The sequence below is a fragment of the Oryctolagus cuniculus genome, chromosome 15 (assembly GCF_964237555.1).
Source record: "Oryctolagus cuniculus chromosome 15, mOryCun1.1, whole genome shotgun sequence".
Lineage (NCBI taxonomy): Eukaryota > Metazoa > Chordata > Mammalia > Lagomorpha > Leporidae > Oryctolagus > Oryctolagus cuniculus.
The window spans coordinates 55,301,638-55,317,263 of NC_091446.1; the positions used below are offsets into that span (position 1 = coordinate 55,301,638).

At 39.9% G+C, this 15,626-nt stretch overlaps 1 long non-coding RNA gene across 1 annotated transcript in view; it reads right to left on the bottom strand.

Annotated features, from left to right (window-relative positions):
- Positions 1-725: 725 nt before the first annotated feature.
- Positions 726-15,626, bottom strand: part of LOC127484202 (uncharacterized) — a 53,834-nt gene continuing 38,933 nt past the window's right edge. The window contains exons 2-3 of the long non-coding RNA XR_007911010.2: positions 6,335-6,393; positions 726-859 (exon numbers count right to left, since the gene is read on the bottom strand). This is a non-coding gene — a long non-coding RNA (uncharacterized lncRNA). The remainder of the gene's footprint in view (positions 860-6,334; positions 6,394-15,626) is intronic.

Consider the following 15,626-nt stretch of genomic DNA (forward strand, 5'->3'; position numbering starts at 1 on the left):
CCTTAAATCAATGACTTCAGCATTCACATTAAAGAACAAGGAACAAGAAGAACAAATTGAGCCTAATTAAGCCTAAGGAAGAAATACTCCAGCTTCCTTAGGAGTAGGAGTTGACTCTAAAATACAACACAAAGACTGCAGAATGGCCAAGATAGTTTTGAAAAAGAACAACATAGCTGACTAATTTCAAGACTTACTAAAAAGTTACAGTAATCCAGTGTGGTATTGGCATAAAGATAGACATATCAGCAGAATAGACTAGAAAGTCCAAAAATAGGCCCATACATGTAGGGACTTCAGACTTTTGATAGATTTTTAGAATGAATTCAGTGGAGAAAGGATAATGTTGTCTATTATCAATCAATATTATCTATTTCATTTAACTCTCATAACAAATTTAGGAGCTAGAATTTGTTATAATACCTATTTTCAGATGAAGAAATTGAGGCCAAACTAACTTGCCTAATATTTTAAACTAATAAGTAGTAGAACTAGGATATAAACTCAGTTTAATTCCAGAGTGAAGGCTTTTAACCGCTTCACTATACTTCATAATGTACTTCCCAGGAACACAAAACACCAGGTACCACAACTTTGAATGAGGTAGAGGAAATCATTATTAAGAAATTTGATCATTTTATTCAAAAATTAACAATTAAAACTTGCATAAATAAATTATTTGAAATTGCAGAAAGGAAGATGTAAAAATAGCTTTCAATACTCACTCTGGAAGCACCCATGTACTTCAACCATTCATTCAATGAATACTTACTGAGTGTTAAGTATAAGATATGCTCTCTACTCACCAAGTGTTTACATACTGACAGTTGACAAGTTACCATCAGCTCATTGTTGTTCTCTATTAGAAACAAAACATTAAGAATAGTGCAGGCTACCTCATGCACTTTCAAGTAATAAAACAGTATTAATTTACTTAAAAAAAATCTTCTATGTACTTTACAGCCTGTGACTGGCTTTCTCCCACTCACTCCCTTTTGAAATATCACTATATGAAGAGTTAAACAGTTCATAGAAAAATGAAATTAAAGTTTACAGTGTTAAAAAATTTTTTAAATCTATGCATAGTTTTTTTTTTTTTACAGAATCTTGTTTTTAAAAGATTAATTTATTTATTTGAAAGTCAGAGTTACACAGAGAAAGAGAGCCAGAGAGAGAGTCTTCCATCCACTGGTTCACTCCCCAATTGGCTGCAATGGCCAGAGCTGTGCTTATCTGAAGCCAGGAGCCAGGAGCTCCTTCCAGGTTTCCCATGAGGGTGCAGGGGCTCAAGAACTTGGGCCATATTCTACTGCTTTCCCAGGTCATCGCAGAGAGCTGGATTTGAGGTAGAACAGCTAGGACTCGAACCAGCGCCCATATGGGATGCTGGCACTGCAGGCAGCGGCTCTACCTGATACACCACAGTGCTGCCCGCCCCCGCCCCCCAGCATAGTTTATTTTTTTTTAAAACACATTTTCCATGGTGAACTTACTGAAGGACACTCATACAAAATTGTATAAAATTTACTTTAATATAATAAAACATAATTCTAGTTAAGCCACAAGAAAAATCTTTCCATCCAAATTGACTTTTATCACAGCTCTCTGTGTAGCAGAAAAGTATATGCATTTTAAATTTAGCATGTAAAAATCAAAGCTTTATGTCTTGAAAGGAAGCATATTTTATAAAATAAACATTTAAAATCCACTAGCCACTCAATTTAACTCTATAAAATCTCATTGCATAGGTGTATACAGTACTGTACAATGGAAACATTCTTAACAAAACTACTTAACTCACCAGATTAACCAATATTCTCCACTGCCTCTACAAAATACACTCAGTGACAAGCAAAACATGTTGTATACTTGCAATCATAAACAAATCTGCAGCATGCACTTCCAATTCAGTTGTCTGCCTACCAAGAGTCAATTGCACTTGTTTCCAAATCTATTTATGCTGGTTCTCTGTGTTCCTTTACTTACATAATTTAATCAAGTTATTATACAAGCCAATATAAGTGCAATATGAGGGCAAGAAGAGAATTGCTTCTACAAAAACTTAGCTGAATGTTTGAATTGCCTCTGAATCTAGTGTGGGTAGGATAAGTGTAAAATTTTCTAAGTTTTTCACAAAATTATAGATTCTGGAAGAATTCTTTATTCTTCAGACAACTCTGTAAATGTCTTTAAATCCCTAAAGAACCTCCTTTAAGGATAATGATATTTGAAAAAGTATATGCAGTATTTTAAGTGTGGTTTATGCAAGAAAGATGACAAGAAACTTTTCTTAGGCAAAGATGCACAGGAAATAAAAGGCCTGAAGAAAGGACTGGCTAAAGAGAGTATCTTTACACATTTTAAGTTTAAATAAAATAGTGGAAGTATGTGCACATATAATTATTTCCCTTCACTCTAGCTTGCTTTTGCTCAGCTCTATAGAGGTATAACTGAAAAATAAAAATTTCACACATTCAAGTTGTACAACATAGTGGGTTTTTTTTTTTTAAAGATTTTTTATTTATTCATTTGAGAGGTAGAGTTATAGACAGTGAGAGGAAGAGACAGAGAGAGAGGTCTTCCTTCCATTGGTTCACTCCCCAAATGGCTGCCACAGCTAGAGCTTGCTGATCTGAAGCCAGGAGCTTCTTCCAGGTCTCCCATGCAGGTGCAGGGGCTCAAGAATTTGGGCCATCTTCTACTGCTTTCCCAGGCCATAACAGAGAGCTGGATGGGAAGAGGAGCAGCCAAGACTAGAACTGGGACCCATAAGAGATGCTGGCACTGCAGGCTGAGGACGAACCTACTGAGCCACTGTGCCAGTCCACAACATGGTGTTTTAATATACATTTACATGGTGAAACGATTACCACAATCAATGTAATTAACATAACCATCACCTCAAAGTTATCCTTTTTGTTGTTCTTATTTTTCAGTATAGCCATAAACTACTAGTCTTAAGAGCATACAACAAGAAGGGCCAGTGCTGTGGTGTAGGGTGTAAAGTCACTGCATGCAGTGCCAGTATCCCTTATGGGCACTGGTTTGAGATCTGGCTGCTCCACTTCCGACCTAGCTCTCTGCTATGGCCTGGGAAAGCAGTAGAGGTCCTTAGGCCCCTGCACACACATGGAGACCCAGAAGAAGCTCCTGGCTCCTGGCTTTGGATCAATGCAGCTCTGCTCACTGCCGCCATTTGGAGAGTGAACCAGCCGATAACTCACACTCACTCACTCACTCTCTCTCTCTCTCTCTCTCTCTCTGCCTCTCTGTAACTCTGACTTTCAAATAAATAAATCTTTTTTTAAAAAATAAAAAGAGCATAGAACAAGAATGCTTCCACTTCATCGATGCTCCCTGGGCCAATTCGAGATAAATTTGTGTATTAAGAGAATTTTCGTTTTCTACCTTAGAATCACTTTTTATCTGGCTATTTCTCTCCCAATCCCTGCTCCCTATAATCAGTACATTATTGGTCTAATTTATTGATACTGAAATTTGAGAATCAGAATTATCTGGGAAAGTTTTATAAATTTCCACAGCAGTCAGTCCTCTGAGGTGTGCTTATAAATACAAGGTAAGGAAATGCAGTTTATAGAGCTTTCTAGATGATTTTCATCATCAGCCAGGTTTGGGGACTGTAGTGCAATCATACTGAAGAGCCAGTGCTAAAAAGTAGCTTTGGGGTTGGGTATTGTAGTGCCGCTGGTTAAACCTCCACTTGGAATGCCCCCGTCTCGTGTCAGAGTGCCTGGGATGGAGTCCTCTGCCTCAGCTTCCAGTCTAGCTTCCTGCTGATGTGCACCCTAGGAGGCAGCAGATGATGCCGTAAGGACTGGCTCCCTGCCACGCATGTGGGAGATCCAGATGGCGTCCCTCACTCCTGGCTTTGGCTTGGCCCAGCCCCATCTGTTGTGGGCATTTGAGAAGTGAACCAGTAAATGGAAGATCTCTCTTCTCTCTCTCTCCCTCTCCCCTCTACCATTCCCCCCATACTTTTACTCTTTCAAATAAACAAAATAGATAAACTTTTTAAAAAAAGACAAAGGAGCTATAGATACATCCAATTGACATTTCATCATAAAATGTTGGTTGTTCATTGAACATAAAGTTATGGACTGGGAGAAAAGGAATTTGGAAGAAAAAAGTTTCCTAGTCCCAATACAAAGACAATATTAAGTTACGGTGGATTTTCTCTATCATACAAATTGCAAATTCTTGAAATGACAGTAATTTGTTAAACTTAATTTTTTTTTATTTAAAAGGCAGAGAGACCAGTTCATTCCCCAAATGCCTGAAGAGGCAGGGTTTGGTCAGACCAAAGCCAGGAACCTAGAATTCAATCCAGGTCTCCCAGATGGGTCGCAGGGACTGAAGTACTTGAGTGAGGCACCATCTATTGTCTCCCAGTGTGTACATTAACAAGAAACTGGAATAGAGAGAAGAGCCAGGATTCAAACGCAGACATTTTAATATGGAATGCATGTATCACAAGCTGCATCTGAGCCACTTCACCAATGCTCACCTCTGTTTATAAAAAACATTTTAACTGCAGTAGAAACCCTTCCTTCTAATGAAGTCTCTTGGGGAAAAAATACACCAGACAGAACCAATTTTAGCACTATTCTAGTTGCTGCTGGAGGCCATAGAATGCCCTGTCCATTCGGTATCCCCTTCTTCCTTGTGAAAGCTTGGTAGGGTTTGAATGTGTTTTGTATACTCCTAAACTCTCCTTAGAGTTTAATCCCTCTTGCAAGGCATTGAGCTGGTGGAAATCTAATCTGACTAAGCCACACTTGCCAGACCCAGGGCTGAATGTGAGGATCTGCCCCTCCTGGGTGCTACGGTGCTCCGCTCCATCCCACCCTCAAGGATTTGCTCTTCTGAAGACTTCTGCTGCCTCCCAGATTCTGTGGACTGCTTTACCTCTCTGTCACTCTACAGTCTCCCATATTTCTTATGTCTCACACTCAGGTGTCCTAAGATCTGACAAGGACAGCCTGTCATCATTCAAAATAGTATCTTTTGGTACAAGGCTCTTGTGTCAAGCCATTTATGGGTTATAAAGCCAACCTATAGACAGAGGTGCCTTTAGGCCATTGCATGCACTGTCCTATTTTGTTAATGGTGCCAGGGTAATGAGGCCCCATGGATATGAACTATAGTGACATACTCGTAAGAACCACTTTAAATTGCTATTCTCAAAAGGGAGCAAAAGGTGGCTGGTCCTCAGATTATCATGTTAGTATGTTAGGATATCAGAAGTAAATCAGGGGGCTGGTTCTGTGACCCAGTGGGCTAGGCCTCCACCTGCAGTGCTGGCATCCCATATGGGTGCCAGTTCTACTCCTGGCTGCTCCTATTCCAATCCAGCTCTCTGCTATGGCCTGGGAAAGCAGTAGAAGATGGCCCAAGTTCTTGGGCCCCTGCATCCACGTGGGAGACCAGGAAGAGGCTCCTGGCTCCTGGCTTCAGATCAGCTCAGCTCGGGCTGTTGTGGCCACCTGGGGAGTGAGCCAGTGGATGGAAGACCCCTCTCTCTGTCTCTTCCTCTCTAACTCTACCTCTCAAAGAAATAATTATTTTTAAAAATTAACAAATCGGTCCAAATTAAAACCATAACCTATAGTAACTAATTATAATAAAGTTTTAAGTCTAGAAATATCTGAGCTCATATTAATTAATTTCCAAATGTAAATGAAAGGCTAAAGATGAGAGGAAAAGCATAAATGAGTGATCATGAGCTTCTAAGTGGGCAGAGATTCACTCTGCCTTACGTCAGCATTGTAATATGAGTAGCTTTTAAGCTATGCATTCATTTCAAAAGAGAAATCCCTCCTCATTTATTTCTGCTCTTTCTTACATTAGGCAAATTCAACTATTTTCAAAATGAAGGAAAATGTTTGTGCACACACATTATGCAATACGAAGAATCCTGGGACTCACTGACCACTTCAGTGATTATGAAAACTGTGAACTATTTGTAAAAGCAGATTTTTCACTGTTCTTCATTAAGGTCTGATTACCTCGCCCATTAGCATTTGGCTCCTTTATTATTATGATTGTGAAACACTGTAGATGTCACTACTAATGGATAAAGAAAGTTGACATGGTTATCTTGATTAACTCATCAATAATCATTTGGAACAATTTTTCTTCATTCAGTGAATGGATCGTTCACTTGCCCTATAATAATTATATACATTGAGGTGCAGGAAATTAGCATAAAATTATCTACCCTGGAGACCTAGGTTCTATTTCTAGCACCATAAAAGTTAGTTCAGATTAATGTGTGAAGCCTCTATCAAGTGAGTGAGAAAAAGAAAGATGATACCTTGGCGATTTCTCCATAATTCAATTATCCATATACCCTTTCATTTTCAGGTTCCCACACTGAAAAAAAAGAATAACATTAGAAATGTAACAAGATTCTTAAATCTTCCTTCTTGCTACTTTATTTTTGATAAGGGGGAAATATTAAGCAGCTTTTATAAAGACAAGTAATAGTGACTACATTTAAATAAAAACACTGTACAAATGTACTCTCCATTCTTCTTCCCCCTCTGAAGGAAAATATAAGTGGCTTTTCAAATCCCATTCTCAAAGTGGAGTTGAGATTTTAAGTGAATTTCATATAGTTTGGCACTTACGTCTCAGCTACTGTCAGAACAACTTAGAAACACAAAATCTCAGTTCTAGAATGTTTCTTAGGGATCAACTCATCTAATTAAGATCAAAAAAGTGAAGGGACCAGCATTATTATATAGTGAGTAAAGCTGCCACCTGCGATGCTGGCATCCCACATGCCCAGTGGTTCATGTCCCAGCTGCTCCACTTCCGATTCAACTCCCTTGGAAAAGCAGAAGATGGCCCAAACGCTTGGGCCCCTGCACCTGTGTGAGACCCAGCTGAAGGTCCTGGCTCCTGGCTCCTGGATTTGACTTGGCCCATTGCTGGCAATTGTGGGCATCTGGGGAGTGAACCAGCACATAGAAGACCTCCCCCACCCCCACCCCCCACTCTTTCAAAATAAATAAATAAATCTTAAAAAAAAGAAAATTGAAAAACTATGTTAATAAACGTTCTTTACTCATTGAACAAGACTGAACCTTTTACCTACATCTTCCGACCTAAGCCCAATAATCACTTTTCAAAACATAAAACACCATTACCACAAATACCCTGGATCTGGCATGAATCCAGACATGAAGAGAGCATGGAAAAAAATGCTTGGGGAGGCAGAAGCTGGCAGATGACTTTTCCCCTGAAATACAGCCAATGGCAATCTCTCCTTAACCAGGCTCAGGAGTTATCTTGATTCTGGTTGGTCTCTGTTCATTAAGTAGGTGGAACTTAATGAATCCAACCACTGTCTCCACTCATAAAAGCCTTGCTGCTGTGGTCCATTCATTTTCAGGCACAGTGAGTGTATCAACCAATGAACATAACCCTACAGGACCCTATTTCTAGTTACCTTCGCAGTCAAAGTTTATCCCAGTTGACTGAAGAAAATGGTAGCCATCCAGAATCACTGGTTAAGTTACTCCATGGACAGGCTGAATGTTCAGGGGAATTTAGTCCCATGGCCAAACTGAGTCTTGGCTTCTTACAGGGCATCTCACTAACAGACTTCCTAGTTTACAGTGAAGAAAAGATGCAAGTGGGCCACTGATTGACAAATAACTTGGAGTTGCATGGCAATTGACATTGGTTTGGGTTATTTCATATATACCAATACCTCTGGGATTTGAAATCTATTGATGAAATTCATAAGTGATGTGCAATAGAAATATAATGTGAAATTTATTTATATATACATATATATATATAAAATTTTAAATTTTCTAGTCACCACATTAAAAATTAACGGGGAGGAGTAGGTAGGTATTTGGCCTAGCAATTAAGCCTCTGGCTGGAATGCCCACATTCCATATCAGTGTGACTGGTCTGAGCTCCGTTCTGCTACCAATTCCAGTTTCCTTCTAATGTGCACCTTGGGAGACAGCAGGTGATGGTTCAAGTAGTTGATTCCTGCTGCCCACATGGAAAACCTGGATTGAGAACCTAGCTCCCAGCTTCTGCCTGGCTCAGCCCCAGTCACTGTGAGCATTTAGGGAGTAAATCAGTGGATGAGAGCCCTCTATCTGCTTCTCAAAAAAAAAAAAAAAAAAAAAAGGAAAAAGTAGGTGAAATTAATTTTAATAATTTTAATAAAGTATTTTATTGAGCCCAATATGTCAAAAACATAACTTTAACATGTAATCAACTTTTTAAAATTATGTTAATTTTTAAGGATTTATTTATTTGAGAGGCAGAGGTACAGAGAGGAAGATAAAGAGAAAGATCTCCCATCCATTGGTTCACTTCTCAAACAGCCACAATAGCTGGGGTTGGGCCAGGACAAAGCTAGGAACCTAGAACTCTGCCCAGGTCTCCTACTTGGGTACAGGGGTCCAAGGACTTGAGCTGTGTTCCTCTGCTTTCCCAGGTATATTAGCAGGGAGCTGGATTGGAAGAGGAGCAGCCCGGACGGGAACCAGCATCCATATGGAATGTCAGTGGTACCATGTCAGCTAAGGCTTAACCCACTGTACCACAATGCTGACCCCCCCAAAATTATTGAGATATATTATTATTCTTTTATTTGAATCAAAGCATCAGAATTCAGTGTAATTTTATATGTTCAAAATGTCTGAATTTATATACTCAGGAATGTATTATCTTATTTAGATTTTGTAAAATGTACAATTAAAAAAATGATTTATGTACTCATTGTTCTGAGCACACTTAAAAGTTTTCTAATCATTAAGTATCTATAAGTCATTTTAATTCAATATTTAAATGCACATTAGCAAAATTATTTTTTTAAAATTTGATTTAAACAAAACTATTATCAATTTCAAAACTGCATCTGAGGGCAAGCATTTGGAACAGTGGTTAAGATGCTGGCTCGGATGCCCTCATTCCATATCAGAGTCCCTGGGTTCAAGTCCTAGGTCTACTTCCAATTGAGTTTCCTGCTAATGTGCACCCTGGCTCAAGTACTTGAATCACTCTCAGCTGGAAGACCCAGATTGAGCTCTGGGCTCCTGGCTTCTGCTTGGCCCAGTGTTGAGTACTGTGGGTCCTTGTAGAATGAAGCAGTAGATGGAAGATATCTCTCTTGGGGCCAGCTCAGTGGTGTAGCAGGTAAAGCTGCCACCTGCAGTGCAGGTATCTCATATAGGCGCTGGTTCAAGTCCTGGCTGCTCCACTTCCAATATAGTTCTCTGCTATGGCCTGGGAAAGCAGTAGAAGATGGCCCAAGTCCTTGGGGCCCTGCACCCATGTGAGAAATCTGGAAGAAGCTCTTAGCTTTGAAATGACTCAGCTCCAGGTATTGCAGCCATCTGGGGAATGAACCAGGGAATGGAAGACTCTCTCTCTGCAACAATTTGCCTTTCAAATAAATAAATAAATCTTAAAAAAAAAAACTCACTCTCCTTTCAAATAAGCAAATAAATAATTACAAATAAATAAAACTAAATCTATCCAAGTTAAGTAAATTCTCTCCTGTGTTCATTCAAGATTAACAAAATTTTAAAACAGGCGGCCAGAATTGTGGTGTAGTAGGTTAAGCAGCTTGCAATGCCAGCATCCCATATGGGTGCTGGTTTGAGTCCCATCTGCTCCGCTTCCAACCCAGCTCCCAGCTAATGTGCCTGGGAAAGCAGCAGAGGACGGCCCAAGTGCTTAGGCACCTGCACCCATGTAGAGATGTGGTAGAAGCTCCTTACTGGAGCCTCGGCCATTGCAGCTCTTTGCGGAGGGGACCAATGGAGGGAAGATCTCTCTCTTTCTCTCTCTCTTCTTCTTTGTAACTCTGCCTTTCAAATAAATCTTAAAAATAATTTTTGAAGTATTTAATAGATTAAAATATGCTAAATTTATGATTATCAACAAAGTGTCAAAATTTTCCTTGTACTTTTTGCAACCAATGTTGATGAAGATTCTGTATATGAATTTGTGTTGTATAAAACGTGAAATCATTATTAGTTTATATTGTGAATATATTCTATCTAGCTAGACCACAAATAGTTTTTTCCTTTCCTTAGGGCTTCAGTTTTAGTTCACTTATATGCACTGTGATATTGCTGAGAAAGTGTATATCACACTGCCATTTTTATCTTTGATAATTGAATATTTAGCAAACATTCTCTTTTGTTTCAAAGGATCAGTAACAATACATTAAGTCTGTAAATCTCTTCCACAACTCAGTCAGTGAGCATTGGCAAAGAACACAGAATCATTACATTCATTGTCTTCTATTTCTTTCAACAGTTCTATAACCTGTCAATGACTCATTGCATTTGCACACATATAGCAAAAGATTTTAACAACTATAACACTTTCATAGCCTTTCATTTATATAAGCAAATAGAGCAAACTTGTATTAATTTATATCACAGAATGGAAACATCAGTAATTTATTTTAAAATTCCAATAACTTTAAATTTTGGAGTATCATCCATCTATCAAAATAAGAAGTGATTTTTTTCAAACTGGCTTAAACTCGTCTTTGAAGATATAAAAGACTCAAAAATATGTACACCATGAGTTTAGTGTTAAGCCACAAATTTATAGCATTTCTTTGTAAATGTAGAAGTTTTTTCAGCCAAAAATATACCTAAAGATTTAATTGGATGGTACCTTTTTTTAAATTTATTTCACAGGTAGAGTTAGACAGTGAGAGAGAGAGACAGACAGAAAGAAAGGTTTTCCATTGGTTCACTCCCCAAAAGACCACAATGGCCGGCGGCCCGCCAATCCGAAGCCAGGAGCCAGGTGCTTCTCCCTGGTCTCTCATATGGGTGCAGAGGCCCAAGCACTTGGGCCATCCTCCACTGCCCTCCCGGGCCACAGCAGAGAGCTGGACTGAAAGAGGAGCAGCCGGGACTAGAACCCAGTGCCCATATGGGATGTGGGCGCCGGAGGCAGAAGATTAACCAAGTGAGCCATGGTGCCGACCCCTGTAGTACCGTCTCATTGCAAGACATTTAAAGCTAAATAAAATTATAATTTTTCAAATTCTGAATAAATTTATCTTTCATATTGTTAAAAGGTCATGTTGACGCAACTGGTGATTTAATTTCTTTAAATTCATAAAATTTTTTTTGTAAAATATTTTTTCAGTCTTTTACCTCATAATTTTCTAACACAAGTTCTATAACTAACATAATAATTTCTTACCATCTCTCCTATCTAAATGATGTATGGGGCCAGAGTTTTAGGTTCGAGTCCCATGTCTGCTTCCCATCCAGCTTCCTGCCAATGCACACCCTGATAGCTCAAGTGCTTGGGTCCCTGACACTTACATGAGAGACCCAGATGGAGTCCCTGGTGTCTGACTTCAGCTTGGCCAGCTCCAGTTGTTGTGGGCATTTGGGGAGTAAACCAGCAGATGGAGGATCTCTGTCTCCCTCCCTTTCTCTGTCTCTGTCTCTCTCTCTCTCTCTCTGGATCACTCTGCCTTTTAAATAAATTTTTTAAAAAGATTTATTTATTTATTTGAAAGTCAGAGTTACAAAGAGAGAGAAGAGGCAAAGAGAGAGGTCCTCCATCTGATGGTTCACTCCCTAATTGGCTGCAATGGCCAGAGCTGCACTGATCCAAAGCCAGGAGCCAAGAGCTTCTTCTGGGTCTCCTCACGTGGGTGCAGGGGCCCAAGGACTTGGGTCATCTTCCACTGCTTTCCCAGGTCATAGCAGAGAGCTGGATCGGAAGTGGAGCAGCTGGGTCTCGAACCGGCGCCCATATGGGATGCCGGCACTTCAGGTCAGGGAGTTAACCTGCCACACCACTGCTCCGCCCCTTAAATAAATTTTAAATGGTGTATATATACATATATATATATATATGAATCCAAGCAGCTTTACAACTGGACAAAGTTATAGCTTAGATCCTCTTAAAATGAAATCATTTAAAAATATTACATTGAACATTTAAATTTTTTTTTGACAGGCAGAGTGGACAGTGAGAGAGAGAGACAGAGAGAAAGGTCTTCCTTTGCCGTTGGTTCACCCTCCAATGGCCGCCGCGGCTGGCGCACCGCGCTGATCCAAAGGCAGGAGCCCAGGTGCTTCTCCTGGTCTCCCATGGGGTGCAGGGCCCAAGCACTTGGGCCATCCTCCACTGCACTCCCGGGCCACAGCAGAGAGCTGGCCTGGAACAGGGGCAACCGGGACAGAATCCGGCGCCCCGACCGGGACTAGAACCCGGTGTGCCGGCGCCACAAGGCGGAGGATTAGCCTAGTGAGCCACGACACCGGCCAGAACATTTAATTCTAATTTAACATCATCCTTATTTTTTCCACTGTTAAGAGGAAATTTCTTATCAAATTCAATATGTATTTGCTGAAAATGCCTCTTAATGTTTACTTAAGAATTTTTTTACCCCCCAAAAAACAGCCTTTTATTTTGCTCTGCCATAGGGAATTGCAACTACCATTCACTGTGAAATATCTACATACTTTCTTCCTGTCTCTCTCTAGCACTGTATTGCCTCCTCATTTCCATTTGATTCTCCATCAGTAGCATGCCTTCATTTTAAATTTAAAATTAATTCATAGTTACTTTGAGTGGAAAAAAATTATACTGAAATTAAAATACAAACACTATTTAATTTGAATATTACTGTAACTTAGGAGATCTGTGCACAATAGTCACATAAAAATGTTTATTTAAAAATCCATAGAAAACAATTTGAACTAAGTCCATCTGTTGACACCAATGACCCAATTGTGTGTTATGTGTAACATCACATGTACCCAGCATAGGCGCAGCTATACAATATCTGTCACAACATAGTGGTAAAGCAAAATGTAGTCTTACTAAAGCAAAAAAAGTTCATTAAAGGAAAAATATACTGCTTCCATTTTTTAATTTAAATTCATTAAAATTAAGCAAAATTAAAAATTCAGTTCCTTAACTGTCCTACCCACATGCTAAGGATGCAGTAGCCACACATGGCAGTGGGCTTTTGGACAATACAGGTGTAGCTCCTTGGGCTGTGTCTAGTTTGAGAACAACAGATACACATTTGTTGTTCTTGTTGCTCATCTTGTTTAATCAACTTAAACTTTGGTTTAAATGTTTGAGGCTTTAATGGTTTCATGGCTCTTGCTTGCATCTCTGGGAGTGCCTCTTATGGAGGAAGAGAAGACAATGGAAGAAGAGAAGACAACGGAGGAAGAGAAGACAACAGAAATTATCGACACAGCATTCAGGCTTCCTGTGCAGAAATGGAAAGCAATGAGAAAACACATACATCCGGCTCTTTGCTTTCTGCTTTAGAATATTCAGACTTGGTGATATCTCCTTTAAAAATGTGCAGTAAACTGAAAACGGACAGCTTTTTCAAATGTAATTGTCTTTTCCTTTGTTAAATGAGTGAAGACCTTTTTGTTTTTTGTTATGTATTTGTTTATTGTTCTTCAATTGGTAGGATGTCCAAGTTCTTTTCTCACAACTTCAGATCACCTTCTTGCAACTAAAATCCAGGTGTGCCTTAGTGGTTAGTTCTTTTGATCCATACCTCTCCTACCAACAAGAACTTAATGTTTCTTTGTGACTTTGCATAACAATGAAAATATAATAAGCATAGTATTTAGTATAATAACTTTTCAAATTTCAATAATCAGGCCGGGGCCGCGGCTCACTAGGCTAATCCTCCGCCTAGCGGCGCTGGCACACCAGGTTCTAGTCCCGGTCGGGGCGCCGGATTCTGTCCCGGTTGCCCCTCTTCCAGGCCAGCCCTCTGCTGTGGCCAGGGAGTGCAGTGGAGGATGGCCCAGGTGCTTGGGCCCTGCACCCCATGGGAGACCAGGAAAAGCACCTGGCTCCTGGCTCCTGCCATCGGATCAGCGCAGTGCGCCGGCCACAGCGCGCCGGCCGCGGCGGCCATTGGAGGGTGAACCAATGGCAAAGGAAGACCTTTCTCTCTGTCTCTCTCTCTCACTGTCCACTCTGCCTGTCAAAAAATAAATAAATAAAAAATAAAAAAAAAATTTTTTTCAATAATCTGAGATGATGCATTGCTTATAATAACTAAACTAGAAACTAACCAATAGTAGAACTCCATCTAAAGTTCAATGCATCTAATCTTCCAAAAGTTCTTGAAACTTCAGAAATTACAAAGTAAATATTTATTGGCATGGAAAGATGTCTATAATGCACTGAGTAAAACAACACATTCTTTAACAACATGCACTGTATGATTCTGATATGGGAAATCAGGCAGGAAGATTAGGTAGGAATAGGTGAGCTGGAATTTCTGCCAGTCTTGCATTTTAACTCTTTCCCCTTATCTATGAATTGAATATGCCCACCTTCCCAGGATGCACCTGTGTGTTTCATCTAGGACTAGAAAGGAGGAGATACCATCTTGGCCACTAGAAGTTAAACTCAACACTCAACATACCATGAAAATCCCAGAGAGCATCACGCACATCAAATTCCACTCCCTCTCTCAAAAAAGGGACTGACAGTGGGAGGGGTCCATTTTTGCAGCTTTGACCATGTTTGAGAAACCATCACAGACCTCCCCTATCCCTTCTCCATCTCTCCATAGGCAACCCTCTGACCTACTCAAGACTGGCATCTCTCCAAGTGGGGTGGTCCACACCCATGCGTGAACGTATGTTCACTCTTTTAAGTAAATCCTGTCCTCATTTGTGCACTGTATTTATGCCTCTGCTTTGAATTTTTCTCTCTGTAACGGCAAGAACTCAGAATAAAATTAAAATACATAGGTCCTTAATCCCCTTTTTTAAAGGTATGTGTATATGCGTATTTATATATATCTTTAAATATAAATGTCTGATGATATTTAACATGTATTTTTTAGATTAACTTATTTATTAGAAAGAGTTACACAGAGAGAGGAGAGGCAGAGAAAGAGAGGTCTTCCATTCACTGGTTCACTCCCCAGTTGGTCTCAACGGCTGGATCTGTGCTAATCTGACGCCAGGAGCTTCTTTTGGGTATCCCATGCAGGTGCAGGGGCCCAAGGACCTGGCCCATCTTCTACTGCTTTCAACATGTTTCTTTTAACCTCTTACATTTACCCTTGAACATGGGTTTTTTTATTTTCTTGTTGTTTTTCTCAGTTTTAGATATCAAGAGCCTGTTTCATGTTTTTATATCTTAAACCATGTTTAATGTAAGTTTTTTATCTCTATGGCAATTTCTATAATGGCCATTCCTAGTTATTTCTAATTCATGCAAATAAAGAATCCAATCATTTTTATAACAAAGTCCATCTAACTAATCAGCCCTACCTACCCTCTGGCATTTTAAAATCACCAGACAAAATAAAACTCAAGTCCAGAAATACTCAAGTGGTTGTGTCCACAGTGTCATATCAGTGCTGCAGTGTTTAGCCCCTCTTGTAAGTCTAAGCAAAGAATGTTTTCAAGTGAGACCCCACACTCCATGTCACTGCCTAACCTCTCAGAACCCAAGTGTGCTTGGAGAAGTGCACTCTAGCTGAGCAGTAGAGCACCAGTCCGTGGCCTTCTTGGACTGCTTCCTTTCTCTTTCTAGCTTGCTTTCTTCCGGGCAGAGACTCATACCTCCCTGTCAGTGCT